The 15,415-nt window shown below is 44.1% G+C and overlaps 1 long non-coding RNA gene across 1 annotated transcript; it reads right to left on the bottom strand.

Moving 5' to 3' along the window:
• Nucleotides 1–1,207: 1,207 nt before the first annotated feature.
• On the bottom strand, nt 1,208–12,149 carry LOC121027574 (uncharacterized). Its single transcript, XR_005788803.1, has 2 exons — nt 12,038–12,149; nt 1,208–1,512 (listed from the first exon to the last, which is right to left on the bottom strand). It is a non-coding gene; the product is annotated as an uncharacterized LOC121027574 (long non-coding RNA).
• Nucleotides 12,150–15,415: the final 3,266 nt, after the last annotated feature.

The raw sequence follows: 15,415 nt of genomic DNA, 5'->3' as shown, positions 1-15,415 counted from the left end.
GAGAAAGTGGAATCAAGGTAAAATATTTTTAAATGGATAAAGATTGCGAAGTGAAAGGATGTTATTCAAAAGAGTAGTTTATGAGTCAGGTTGGTCTGACATCAGAAGTCCTTAGCATCAGGCCCACCCATCCGGACTCATTATGTTAAATCACGTCTTATCTTCCTTTTCTGCTTCCTGAGACTTAATCATTGTTTCCTCAGTGAGTATCATCAGCTCCCTAAAACTTTGTAAGATAAAAGATTTTCTTTTTTGGGAGCTGCCACTCAGGGACTGAAACTGACTTCTGAACCTACAGTTTTAAACCGTATCATGCCTGACATGAGCCACTCATCCAACTCTGTTCAGATTATACTCTAGGGTCATGTATTATGTGCCTATTGCATGCAAAGCACAGTGGGAATACAGATACAGAGAAGAATAAGACTTTGTTTCTGCCCCGAAGGTAACCACAATTCCTGTGTAGAGAAACACATACAACCACCTCTTCCATGACAGACTGACAGGGAGCCACTGAAGGTTTTACAGCAGTAAGTTTCATGAACACCCAGGGTCAGCCTTTTTCAATGTGTCCTACTTTATCTGTGTCAGGACCAACCTCATCACTTCGAAGGAAGTGCAAAAGGAAAATAAAGTCATTTTGTTCATTTTCCAAATATTTACTGGAGAGTCCATTCTGAGGAATTATATGGACACCTACTTCTAGTTAAATCCTAAAGAAGAAAGCAATCAGAGAGAGCTAGAGCTAAAGGTAGGGAAAATAATCAAATTCGGGACAGGGGGAGTTAACCTGGCTGAGGAAACTGGGAAGAAGAGAGGGAAATGGGGGGGGGGGGGAGGAAGGGAGACACTTGTGGAATCTAGGAGAAAAAGAGACAAGAAAATCTCACTTAAAGGCATGAAAACATCGAGACACATCAAGATGTATGTGATAGGGCCATGTCTGGCTTCTCCCCAGGTCTTAGGACAGTGCCTTACATGTGGAATTGAGTGAATATTTGTGGATAAGGGTACTATGAAACAATCAAGTATATTACTTTATAATCCTTACACTTGTGGCTTATGCTTATTCTCTTTGGAAAGCAAAGGTTAAACTCTCTCTACCATCTCTGTTTCATTTCCCAGATCATCTTAACACACACGAGATCGCAACATCATAATGTATCATTAAGGTGCTTTCCCATAGCAAATAAGCCACATCGTAGGCTACTGCAAGTGTTTGATTTTAATAGTGTAAATATACAAAGGAAAGCAAGAAAGTATCTCAGCACTGCAGAGTAAAACACCATGAGGGACCCAAAAGTAAATCAGTAAAGGTCCCTTGCTGGTTTGGAATTCAAAAGCAATCCTGGTGGCCTGCTCAGTCTTCTCTCCCTCAGAAGTAGGTAAGTCTGGTTCTCCCTCTGGTAGACTCTGCCATTTGTAGGAACAAGCTTCTCTCTCCTCCTCTGCTTTTCCCCTGCTTCTCTTGTTCCATGCCTCCTGCCTGCCCTTCTGTCTAGCATCAGATTTCTGCATGGGAGAGAACATGAATGGGTTAGTACCTACCCAACGAAGACTGCCCCCACTAGAGAGAATTCTTGCACCTGGGATCTCAAAGGTGCTCACTCAGAGGATCCCATTGGCCAGGGTACCCATGTGGCAGTGTGTGCCAGGGGAGTTCCCTGAGGCTGCCTAAAGGGCTCAAAATGTGGCACGCGCTTGGGATTTCATGGATTTTTATGACGTTTGTGTGAATGTAGGCAAACAAGTATCACAAAACTATCTAGAATTAGCGGAACATTGAAAACATCATATAACCAATTCTGAACTCATGAAATTCCAACCTGCCGCCACCTACCCGCTCCCAGCAAACCTGCTGTTCCCACAGACTTCTTCATCTCAGCTGAAGACCACTCCACCCTTCTATTTATTTGGTCCATGAAATTGGATTCATCCTTCATTACTTTCTTTCTCTTACATCCCACATCTGATCTGACTGGAAATCCCATTGACTCCACTTTTAAAATGTATCCAGAAACTTAGAACTTCTCACCATTATCTGCACTGTCATCACCACGGTCCAAATCACTATCAGTCTAGATTTACTGCTGTAGGCTTTTTTTTTTTCAAGTTTATTTATTTATTTTCTGAGGAGGGGTGTAGGGAGCAGAGAGAGTGAGAATCCCAAGCAGGCTCCGCACTGTCACCATGGAGCCTGGTGCAGGACTCAAACTCATGAACCGGGAGATCATGACCCGAGCCCAAATCAAAATTTGAATGCTTAACCCACTAAGCCACCCAGGCACCCCAATTGCTGTAGGCCTCTAACTGGTCTCTATGCCTCCCCCCTTGCTTCCCGCCTGCACTCACCCCTCCACCAGCCTAGTCTCAACACAGCAGTCAAATTGATCCTTTCAAATATCGATCAGATCAATCATGTCACTTTTCAGTTCAAAACTCCTCAGTAAGTCCTCATGTCTCTTAGAAGAAAGCCCAAGTCCTTACAAGAGCCCACAGTGTTGACATGATTAGGCCTTCCCACCTCCTCTCCATCACTCTCACTCTTGCTCACTCTGTGCCAGCCATGCTGGTCTCTTTGATGTTTCTGGAACATACTGAACATGCTCTCATTTCTGGTCTTTGCACTGGCTTGTCCCTCATTTTGGAACTCTCTTTCCCCCAGAAATCCACAGGACTAACTGCCTCAGCAACCCTGGGTCTCTGTTCAGATGTCAACTTCTTATACTAACAAATCACCTCACTTAAACCCCCACCCAGCATTCCCAAACCCCACACCTTCCCCATGTGGCATGTATTACCATATAATTTTCTCATTATGATTTGGGGGTGGGGGTTCTGTAGGGTTTTTTGGTTTGGATTTATTTTTCTTGTTGGTCTCTCTCCCCCTAGTAGAATGAAAGCTCCATAAGGAAACCTAGACCCATCTCTGAAACTTATAGATGCTCACTAAATATTTGTTGGCGGATACCTGATTCACCAGACAACTGAGGCAGCACCCTGAGCTTATGAATTTAGAAGAGATCAAATATTGTGAAAACTCAAGTGTGGCTTGGGGTTTGGTGTGATGGGTTGAAAAAATATATATGATTTTCAAAGGAAACTTCTTTTTTTTCCCCCTACTATCTAACTTCGAATCACCAATCTGAACTGATGGCAATTATACACAGATACTGATGTGCTAGTTCCCATAAATAAGTGCAAGCTAGTGAGTCAGTCCATCACTCACAGATCACTGTAATGTAGGCAGAATGAAAAGGTAAGTTTCTCATTCCACTATACTCACATGCAAGAAATATCACATTGTTGGATTTATTTGTTTGTTTTTCCTGTATCTAAATCAAATTAAATCTGCTCCACTCCCTCTAAAACAAGCTTAGGCTGAGGTCTTCTGCTATGTGCCCCAAGGTCACCACTTTTAGTGTTTGGCCACCCTGGCTTCCACTTGTCCCTGTCAGTGGCCCTATTAATCCCAGGGGTGCTGTGATGGAGGTCCCTGACACTCTTGGAATAGTCTACCACTAAACCATCCTTCCTAAATTTAGAGGAAGCTCACCTTTCAAAAGGTTACCTCTTCTTAAAAATAATGTCAACCTCTAGTCCCTCTTTCTTGATGATCCTGAACCCAAGAGATTTGTTACTTCAGCATGGCAGATGGAGTGTAGATGCGGAGTTCTACAAGGCACCAAGAATCAGATCTTAATTCATCTCTTTACCTGATGTAATACATCCGATAAGACAAAATAGCTTCAGAATGATTACAACAAAAGAAATTGTATCATAGAGTTTCTAAATTGAATGCATAAATTCTCAGACAGTGTAAAACAAAGATTGATCCAATGGGCTAGAATTTCTCAAAGGAATGTTGCTGGAAGAAGTAGATTTTGAATGAGTCCTGGAACAGGGGGAGAGAGACTGAAACATTCCAATAAAGGCAGGCGATTTTGTCTTTGTATGCAATAGGGGAAGGAGGGGGAGGACACCAAGTCGGGAAACAGTGAGTCACAACCTGGGCAGAAGGGTTAGAGGATCAGGATGTAGAATACCGCAGTCGGCAGGGGGATTCTTTACCATGGCAGAACAGCAAGTCTTATGGTGTGGTACGGCAAGATAGCTGGAAATCTGAGCACATCATGTATGACTCAAGACCAGTTTAGATTCTGGGAAGAGACAGAGGGGAATGCAAATGCACTCCCAAAGCATTAGTGAAAGATGACCCACAAAAAAGGAAGAGACCAAATACTGCAGGGAAGAATTCCAAGTGTGGTATTGGGTATGTGCTCCATTCCCACTGAAGCATAAATTGGCTACTGAATTGCATTTCCCAGAGCTACTTCAGTGACTGGGCTCATCCATTTCTCCTTTGGGTGGTAAAAACAAAAAATTGAAACCACAGAAACTCACTAATGTAGGGAAACCTGGGGTCATTTGTACTTCTTTTCTGGGATGGTGCTAAACTTTGTAACATTTCTCCCTCCCTCGGGAACTCAAAGCCCTTGCAAAGACCCAGAGCGTTACAATCACAGGCGGCATGCTTCCTGCAAAAGGGAGTGCTTGTAACAAACGACAGGAATGCTTTCCCCTTCACTGTAGTTTCTAAGTAGTATCAGTACTGCTTTAAATTTGTAGTATGTCCTTCATACTAGCTAGATACAGGTGCTCAGGCATACATCCTTTATTATTCCTAAGTTTTGTCCAATCTTTATCCTTTGAGGTAGATGATTATGTGAAACGGCTAAAAGTGTTTTGTGACTTTAGTCACAGCTCTAGTGACTAAGGTATGTGATTAGACTGGGTACAATGCCATATTTATGACAGTAAATAGATTGCTTTTCTCCTGACTTTCCTTTTGGAGACTCTTTACAGAGAGCTATTGATTTCTTACTTCGTCAGCTGCCACAGGGGGGACTGGATTCTTCCCGTGGTCCCTGACACCGGTAAGCTTACATTTTAAGGCAGTATGTATGTACTCAAGCGAATCATGTTTAATACCCGCAAAAGTGAAATACCATGATGTGTGAGAAGAGAGCAAGCCATCCTGGTTTGAAGAGCAGGGAAAGGCTTCATAGGAAAAGGAGCGGTTTTGCCGGCAGTTAGGGGATGAATGGCATCAATAAGCAAAGAAAGGAACGAAAGGAACATTCCAAACTGAGTAAGAATAACAAAGTCACAGCCATGTGAAAGTGCAGGGTGAGTTCAAGCAACAGCAAACAGTTCTGTGGTTGCAGCAACGGGCACTTGGGAGACGGCGGTAGAAGATGAAACCCGACGATGGGGGGCCATAAATATCAGACATGGGGTTGCAGCAGGGACCCAGAAGAGCACGCCCAGTCATGTTCTGCACAATGACGGCCTCGTTGGAATAAATGGGTACCTTCCTGACATGCGTACGTTGAAGGATGGCACTCCCTGGGATGCCCAAGTTCCAGGGTCGCTGAAACACAAATCAGTCCCCCTCACTTGACTAATCACATCTGATATGATTGTGTTTCGGCAGAGAAAAAGTAAACACCAATTAGGTAAGAAATCAGGCTTCAGAGCACAAAATGAGTCATCTGGCAGACCCACAACGGCGGAGGAGACTTGTTCCTGCTGGGTGGCCTCATCTGAGGTTTCGGGGTATAAAGATAAACTCTGCCAGGAAGCCCCCTTAAAAAATCTGTTTCTGCCTCAGGGGATTTACAAAGGTCTCTCCCAGGGTCAGGAGTCCCAGGGGATGAGGTGGCAGGGGTGGTTTGGGAAAAGCCCAGCATGGTAAAGTGCTGAAGTACAAGGCAGAGAAATTGAGAAGCTGAGTCTATTCTCCAGCACCAAGAGGAGATGGAAGTGATGACGGTATTGGAGGGAGACCGCAGCTGGCTCAGCCTGTGGGCACCCAAGACGCACACCAAGGGCTCAGGATAGAGCACCCCTTGCTGCACAATGCATTCTGAATGCCACAGCTCGTGGTCTAAGGCTCCCAAAACAATGCCCTGTCCTGGGCAGAAGTGGCCTCAGGACAGTGGCTCTCAAACTTGGGATACACCAGAATAATCTAGAGGTTTTATCAAAACACAAATTGCTTGGCCCCAACCCCAGAATTTCGGATTCAGTAGGTATAGGGTGGGCTGCAGAATTTGATTTTCTAAGGATTTTCCTATTTAGTGCTGATGTTCTGGTCCAAGAACCACTGACCTAGAATTTGATGGGCCAGAGAGCTCAAGTAAAGTTTTCAGCAGTTGAAGGCAAGCAGAACTGGAAAAGGTAGGATTTGATCATTTCTAGTTTGAACTACCTGAAGGGGTTTTATATGCTCAGAAGACTGATGAATGTCAAAAGAGGCAACAAGTCAGTGACAATGCAATAGAAAGAGTGGAAGAAGGGAAGGCTAGCTTAAAGGATTTTAAGAAGGAATCTGGCCATTTGCCCAGAACAACCACCTGTTGGAGGAGGAAGGCACTGCATCACTGGCCACTCACTGATAATCTACAGCTCTCCTGTCACCTGGCTGCCTCTAGAATCATCTGGGAAGCTTTCCCAAAACTCCAGGCACTGGGTCCCACGCCCAGGCAAATTATATCAGGATCCCTGCTGGTGAGGCCCTGACCGTGGAAGTTTCTGAAAGCTCCCAAATGATTCTAACAGCAGGTAGGGCTAAGAGCCACTGTCTGAAAAAATCTGATCCAGTTGAAATAGGAAACAAAAATCTAATAGGGGATCGTTGAAATAAGGAGTCTATCTCCAGTTAACTTAAAACCTAAAGAGATTTCTACACTGACCAGTCCTCACTCTCTTGCTCTGTCCTTCCCAGTTCTTCAAATCCCTTTTACTGTTGATATTCCCAGTACCTGAGCAGTTTCTTCACTGTGCTCCCCCTACACTTTGCTAACTGTAGATCACCATTATGGTTTACAGCAGCCAAATGGCCTAAAGCTGAAAGCACTGACCAAGGGGTTCTCCAAGAGATTGTTTTCTTCCTGTCTCCCAGAAGCCTGACACCATGAGCAGGTTCAAAGGGTGCTTGTCTCCACAGAGCCCCAAGTCCATGAGTCATTTCTTTTCTGATCAAATCAAAATGTAGGTTTAAGAGTCATGAAATGCCCTAGTGAAAAGGAAGATTTATAGATGAGCTCGTCAAATATTTCCTAGGTAGATAATCTCAGTATAATGAAATCTAAGTGAAATTTCAACGAAATTCCAACATAAAACAGATTTTAAAAGAGGCACTAGGGGGGCACCTGGGTGGTTCAGTCAGTTGAGCATCTGACTCTTGATTTCAGCTCAGATCATGATCCCAGGGTCATGGGGTTGAGCCCTGCATCCAGCTTCTTACTGAGCATGGAACCTGCTTAAGATTCCCTCTCTGTCTCTCTCTCTGTCCCTCTCCCCTGCTTGTGCTTTCTCCTCTCTCTCTCTCTCTCTCTCTCTCTCTCAAATAAAAAGAAAAAAAAAGGCACTGTGGAACAGTGTGTATGCTATGTTGCTACTTGTGTTAATAAAAGAAAGGAGATGGGACAATGGTGGGAGGAGGGGGTAGTCTATCTCTGGACAACAGACCAGAGATTGTGACATTGGTTTCCTTTAAGGTAGAGAACTGGAGACAGGTTAGTAAAAAGACTAGTCACCACATACTGTTTTGTACCTCTTGAATTTTGAATCATGGGCATGCATCACCTATCCAATATTAATTTTTTTTTTTTTTTGCAATTAATTTTTTGTAGTAGAACTATTCTGATTGGAGCAGTCTGGGCTTCACCTTGCCCCCCCCCACCCCCACCCCTTAGCCTACACCTCCACCCCTGGACAAAGAACCATTAGAATTTTTAATCCCATGAAGTTCCTCAGAGGATGCCACCATGGGATCTGGCTGGAGACCTGCTAAACTTTTTCAACCCTACATTTTTTCTTTTTTTTTTTTAAGTTTATTTACTTTTTAAAGTTTATTTACTTATTTAAGTAATCTCTGCACCCAACATGAGGCTCAAATTCTCGACTCCAAGATCAAGAGTTGCACGCTCTTCCAAGTGAGCCAGCCAGGCACCCGTCAACCCCACATTCCTTAACAGCCAGAATTGATGCCTAGAGAGGCCAAGTAACTTGCTCAAAGTCACACAGCTGCAAATTAACCTAAATCTCCTGATTCTTCCTTCAGTGTTTTGTTTTTTTTTATGCATCCTCAGACATTTAATCCCTTCTATATAGCATCTCAGATACTTGCTGAGTTCCTACGACCATGCCAAAAAGATACAATTAATACAAGCACACACCAGGGGCACAGAAAGATTATTGACCGGACACCAAATAAATAAGCACAGCCCTCGCTGTCACAGTATTGAAAATATAACAATAACCCTTACCATCTGTGAAAAATCACCTTATTAGCAACCACAAAATATAAAGGATTATGTAGTTTATTTTGGGTATTTTGTTGCATGAGTCACAAGACAAACATTTTGAAGATAAAAGCACCATATATAGAAAGCAACTCTGTAAGGTTTTTGTCGATGCTGGCACAGCCCCAATGACCACTAGGTGGCAGTAGTGTCCCAACAACAATAAAGCAGTAGGTCTACAGAGCTCTTCGTGAAACAATTATTACACAACTGCCCCACCTGGTTACACAGTCTTGAGACCCAGAAAGAATTATTAGTGCAAATTCCAAACAATTCATCATTGTCTTGATAAGCTATGCTCTCTATTGTAACAGCCAAGAATGCTTTCGCTGGTGTCAAAAAGTAAGCTGCAACCAGCAGCGCTTGGGCAGAATCTGGTCAGCAGCAATGTGTTTGCCTAGGTCAGTGTTTGTTTGGTTGTGCTGTTTTGTCTTCATCCACAATGACTTTAGGTGGAACAGGCTCTCTCCAGTTTTCCAGATGCCGCACCACTCTTTAATATCTTATTAAAGATATTCAAGTTTCCTCCATATTTCTGCATGGCCCCTGAAGGCATTTGAGATTGAGATCTCTGCTAAAATGTCTTTCTTAAATATGCAGTAACTCCACAATTGCAATCTAACTGGTCTACTCAACAATCTTGAGCTCTCTCACCTCCACCTATCTTTTCTTATATCACCCTTCTATCTGTAATGTTCTTTTCCGAGATGTGTCCTTTTAAAAAAAAATTATTAATGTTTACTTATTTTTGATGGAGAGAGATAGAGCGTGAGTGGGAGAGGGACAGAGAGCAGGTGATACAGATTCCCAGTCGGGTTCCAGGCTCTGAGCTGTCAGCACAGAGCCCCATGCGGGCTTGAACTCACAAACCGTGAGATCATGACCTGAGCCAAAGTCTGACACTTAAGCGCTTAACTGGCTGAGCTAGCCAGGCACCCCCAAACCTTCTCATTCTTGAAGGCCCAGATTAAATGTCACCTCCTCCTTTTTCAGTCATATCAGGCTTAAGTGCATTTTCCCTCCCTTCTGTCCTCCAATGCCCCACAGGGCCTATACTACTTGGTTGGTGCTTGTTTTCCGCTCCATAGATTTGTCTATCTTTCATAGGCCTCAGCTATTTGTAAGTTCTCTGAGGAGTCGGCCTCTTCTTCATGTATGTAATGGTATTTTGTACAGTGCCCTCCCCAGCTTTTGATTTCTTCCAACTTAAAAATTATGCCAAAATCTCCTTAATGGGGAGGAACGGGAGGCAGAATGGTTTAGAAAAAAGTATTGTAGGGGTGCCTAGGTGGTTCAGTCAGTTGAGCATCTGACTTTGGCTCAAGTCATGATCTCACAGTCCATGAGTTCAAGCCCCATGTCTAGCTCTGTGCTGACAGCTCAGAGCCTGGAGCCTGCTTTAAATTCTATATCTCCCTTCCTCTCTGCCCCTCCCCCGCTTGCTGTCTCTCAAAAATAAACATTTAAAAAAAAGGATTATAAGTCCTTAAAAAAAAGAAAAAAGTATTCTATAGAATATCACTAAAAATATATAATTTTTGATACAAGTATATGAAAAATTAAAACTAAGATAAGACTCCATTGTCTCCCTGAGGTGCTAAGAGGATATATTTCAGGATTTAAGATAAGCTCTCGAATGAGACAGCCTGGATACATATCATCGCCTCACCCTTAATAAGCTGGGTGACTGAGCAAGTTATTTCACCTACTAATAATAGGATGATCATAGCACCTATTTGAGAAGATTTTTTTTTTAATTTTAGTTTGAAATAACTTTAAAATTACAGAAAAGCTGAAAACTTTGTAGAGTATTTCTACACACCCTTCACTCGGCTTCTTCTGATGTTAACATCTTACATAAACATAGTCCAAAGATCAAAGCCAGGAATTGACATCAGTGTGATACTATTAACTACACCTACAGACCTTATTTGAATTCCATCTGTTTTGCCACCAATTTCTCTTTTCTGGCCCAGTATCTTATACTGCATTTAAGTGTCATGTCTTCTTCATCTCCTCCAGTCTGTGATACTTCTGGAAAGGCAGGCCAGTTGTTTACAAAATGTCCCTCGTGTTTTCTCATGAGTTGATGGAGGTTATGCATTTTTGGCACGGATACCCAGATGAGATGCTCTGCCCTCTTAGTGCATCATAGCTGGGGGTACATGATGTCTACATGTCTGACTATTGGTGAGGTTAACCTTGGTAACTTGGATTAGGTGGTGTCCGGGGGGCTTCTCCACCGTAAAGTTACTATTATTCCCTTTGTAATTAATAAATTTCTTGTGGGGAGATACTCTGAGGCTATGCAAGCACCCCGTTTCTCATCATACTCTCACCCACTAATTGGAGTGTCCATCACTGGGTCTCATCTGCAACAATTATTATTGCGGTGTTTGCCCAATGGCAATCTTCTATTTCTCTCATTCCTTCTGCATTTATTAAGCAGAATTTTACTGGAAGGAAAAACTATTCCTCCGCGCGCCCCCCCCCCCAAGTAAATAATGGTGGATGCAATGAAGTAAGACATTTACAACAATGCCTGGCACACAGTGAGAGCTCGATGTGATCCATTTCTAATGTTATTATTGAGACAGTGTGAAAGTCCTCTGATGAATATGGCCATTTTCTGATTGGGAATGAGTACTTCTAAAATGTTTAAGGATATTCCAAAATAGTCTACTGTATTAGTTTGCTACAGCTGCCATAACAAAATACCACAGACTGGGTGACTTACCTTTTCCACACTTCTGGAGGCTGGAGGTTTAAGATCAAGGAGTGAGCAGATCTGGTTTCTTCCCAGGCCTCTCTCCTTGGCTTGCAGACAGCCACCTTCTCCCGGCATCCTTCCCTCTATGTGCTTCCCCCTGCTGTCTCCTCCTGTGTCCACATTTCCTCCTCTTATAAGAACACTGGTTGGATTGGATCACGACCCTCTTTAAAGGTCCTGCCTCCACATACGGTCACATTCTGAGGTATGGGAATACCTCTGAGGGAATTAGGGCTTCACTGTATAAATTTTGTGGGGAACACAATTGAACCTGTAATATTTACTTACTTATTTCAAAGAACAATTGTGAGGAAATAATTGTACGTGTGAGGGTGCTTTCAGAATTGGAAAGCACTGGAGCACCTGGGTGGCTCAATTGGTTAAGCGTTTGACTCATGGTTTCGGCTCAGGTCTTGATCTCACAGTTCTTGAGTTTGAGCCCCACATCGGGCTCTGTGCTGACAGCATAGAGCCTGCTTTGGATTCTCTGTCTCCCTCTCTCTCTCTGCCCCTCCCTTGCTCATGCACTCACTCTCTCTGTCTCAAAAATAAACATTTTTTAAAAATAAAAAAAAAAAAAGAACCGGAAAGCACCGTACAAATGCAAAGCAATGGTGTAGAAGTCATCACAGAGCTGTAGCCATGCACACACCTCGCCTACAGACTGCTTAACAATGTCACTAGCACTATTAATCTGACTGTCCCTTCATGGCTATCACAGAACTCTGGAAGGCAAACTTCAACCCAGCTGCTGTCTGCATTATCACACATTCTCGTTGATTGGCACCCGCCATTAGTGTGTTTTGGATTTTTGTCTTCCTGAGGCTCCGGGCTTCTAGCAGCTCACTGCAGGCTGTGCCAGCTACCTCGACAGAGGCCCAAGGCTTGCCCTTACCTCAGAGAGGAAGCCTGCCTGTGAGGCCTGCCAGCACAGCGCCTGGTGGCTCCATCCACCAGCTGCGTAGCCTCGGGCTAGGCCGCTCAGCGCAGCACTTTGTCTCAATTCCACAGCTGAAAAAAAGGGATAACAACCCTCACAAGCAGGCAATGAGGATGAATGAGTTAATCTTTGTAGAGCATTTGGATAACACAAAATGGACAAATTCCCATTCATGTCTTTTGAGAACCCGCATCAGACTAAACACCTGCCAGGAAGCTAATCCTTTTATATAATGTTTTCTTGAAGGAGGCAATTTGCAGATTTTAATAAATCTTAGCCTCCCAGAAGTGGGAAAAGGGCACACACTTTACTCTATCTGCGTAAGTGACAAAAGGGAGAATGATCTCTTCCCACTGAAGGTTTTGCTTATCAGAGGCTACCAGAGGCCAGGCAGGAGCTGTGACCCTCGGTCTGCCTTGCCTGTCCCGGATAAGGGAAAAGACCCAGAGACTCTCCCCCTGGGCTGCTGGTTATTTCTTCAGCCTCTGACATCCTCGCCGTCCACAGCCTCCACGCTGAGTGTGTGGGAGGACAGAATGGATAAAGTTTAACTGCTTCCGCCACTAGCTTGCCAAGCTCACCACCATTCTGCCAAGATAACAGCAGCCATTCCTTGCCTAAACATCACGCTTGGAAGCTATTCAGAGTCATGGGTGCTTTGACAGCCAAAGGAGAGAAGTCTTTCTTACGAGCTGCTTGGCCACTTCCAGAACATCCCAAGGGAACTTCTCTGTAGGAACTGTCTTTGTTTACTATACTGCATCCCCTTTTTTGAAAAAATTAATCCCTCTACCTGTGACTTACTGCCAGTGAGTACCCACCTAGTTTTGTTGGAAATCTTACTGTAGCATTTCCTTGCTCCACTGGCAGGTCATTATCACTTCCTGTTCAGCAGCAGCCTTCTAGAATATCTCCCTAAGTCATCCTGCATACTCCCAGTCTAGCCTTCCCTGTTCCTCTCCTCCTGGTCAAATCCTAAAATTGAAACAAAATCTCTCTATTCCCATACCCTCTGTGAAGTTCCATGTGGCTGTTGTGGCTTTTGACCACGCAGAGACAGTGTGTGCACGTGTGACAGGCTAATGAGGGAAAGGAGATCAACAGGGGCTGACAGAACAGCATGTACAAAATCGTGAAGTGAGCATGCGGCCTATTTGGAGAACTACATATAATTCTATCAAACTGGGACCTAAGCAGCAGGCAGGAAAGCTGGTGAGGGTACACGGAGCAAGGCCACAAAGAGCTTCGGGTCCCACGTGAAGCTTGGGCTTTATCAAGAGACAGTGGGAATCATTGAAGGGTTTTATGGAAGCTAATGTCGCAAACAGATTTACAAGTTAGAAAGATTTCTCTGGAGTGCCTGGGCGATTCAGTCGGTTAAGCATCTGATTCCGGCTTGGGTCATGGTCTCAACAGTTCCTGGGCTGGAGCCCCACATCGGGTTCTGCACTGGAGCCCCACATCGGGTTCTGCGCTGACCGTGCAGAGCTTGCTTGGGATTCTTTCTTTCCCTCTCTCTCTGCCCCTCCCCTGCTTGTACTCTCTCAAAAGTAAACAAACAAATAAATAAATAAGAAGATTTCTCCGGCAGAGGAGTGGAGAATGCATGGGAGAAAACAGCTACAAGCGGGGAGACCATCCAAGAGACTGTTGCAACAATCCAGAGTTGACAGCCGCGAGGGAGGAGACGTGATGGTAACTAGGTGATGTTCTTCAAAGTGCTGTACTTGGACCAGTGCCACTGTCTGGATGAGAGTCAGTCTTCCACCTGTTTTTAGCGATCCACTATGAGATAAGAACTTTTGCTAGAAAGTAAACCCAAGGCAGTTCTTCCTTCATCAAGAAAGCCTTGCTTTAAAGAGAAACAAGTGTGTTTGGTGAGGTAGTTGTTTTACGTTTTCCATTCTGGCTCAAGTGCCTTATCTTTGTGGACCTGAAACCAGCAGTTTACAGACCGGTACCATGAGTGGCACTAATTAAAAGTCCATTCTGGGGGCGCCTGGGTGGCGCAGTCGGTTAAGCGTCCGACTTCAGCCAGGTCACGATCTCGCGGTCCGGGAGTTCGAGCCCCGCGTCGGGCTCTGGGCTGATGGCTCAGAGCCTGGAGCCTGTTTCCGATTCTGTGTCTCCCTCTCTCTGCCCCTCCCCCGTTCATGCTCTGTCTCTCTCTGTCCCAAAAAATAAATAAATGTTAAAAAAAAAAAAAGAAAAAAGAAAAAAAAAAGTCCATTCTGATCTGATGATGATTTGGACCCAAGTGAAAAAGTTCAGTCATGGTGGGCTAGGAAAAGGAAGAAGACAATATATGCTTGTAAGAAAAACCAGTAACCCAAGGTGCTGAAGAGCTAAGACGCTTAAAGAGTGATGCATGAACTAAGTCTTTGAGGGCTCAAATCCAGAAGCTGGATCCAAGAATGGAATTACTACAGGCTTTTGAGTAAAGGAGAATGGAGTTCAAATCCTACCTCTATGAGTATACACTGACGCTAGTTAGCTGATCTCTCTGAGCCTCATTTCCCTGTCTGTAGAACGGAGGAAATGATACCTACCTCACAAGAACACACTACCATGATACAGCATGTGACAGGTGTTTGTGAACATCCCCAAGATCTGGCACATGATAAGCACTTATGAAAATGTATTAAACACCAGAAAAATTAAGCAGAAAGGTAATGAGGAGACTGTTTACAAAAAAAAAAAAAAAGAGTAGTGTGAATTAAGAAAGTGTTGGGATTGTTAGCCTCTGTGTAAAAACAAATTTTAAAAAAAAAAAAAAAAAAAAGTAAATCCATGCAGAGATCTGCCCCAGCAGAGCTGTAAAGTCCTCTTTTCTACCTCCATTCCTTCCCCAGAATTTTCTTCCTACTTCCAGCTCCAGTCTGACGTTCTGTGGCCCAGCCTTTGAGTCATCCTGACTAAATGTCCATCTCCAACCTTTAGTCTTGTCTGATAACAGGGCGTTGCTTTGGTGCCATTTTGGCCCTATTTCAACCCCGTTCATGTTGTAGGTACCTACCCAGCACCCCAGGTCCCTCTATTGGACCACCTGGGCTGCTCTTACTAATCCCCTCCCACGGAGATTCCCAGACTCGTAGCCCTATAGTGGTTCCCTGACACCTACCTGCAGATAGATGCCCTTGAGAACACACAGAAGCCCATTACCTCTTTCTTTGGACCTCTCTACAATTTACCTGCAGGACTCTGATGTAATATTGCCAGCACCCTTGGGCACCAAACTTTGTGGTCAGATGGAAATGTATCCCAGTAGCTGATGAGTCAGGGGTTCCCCCACCCCTCAGTACCTGCCTGAGCCCCAGAGTAAAACTCCAGTTC

This window comes from Herpailurus yagouaroundi, unplaced genomic scaffold (genome assembly GCF_014898765.1).
Source record: "Herpailurus yagouaroundi ecotype Mexico unplaced genomic scaffold, PumYag 77, whole genome shotgun sequence".
NCBI lineage: Eukaryota > Metazoa > Chordata > Mammalia > Carnivora > Felidae > Herpailurus > Herpailurus yagouaroundi.
This window is presented reverse-complemented; position numbering and strand designations above follow the sequence as displayed.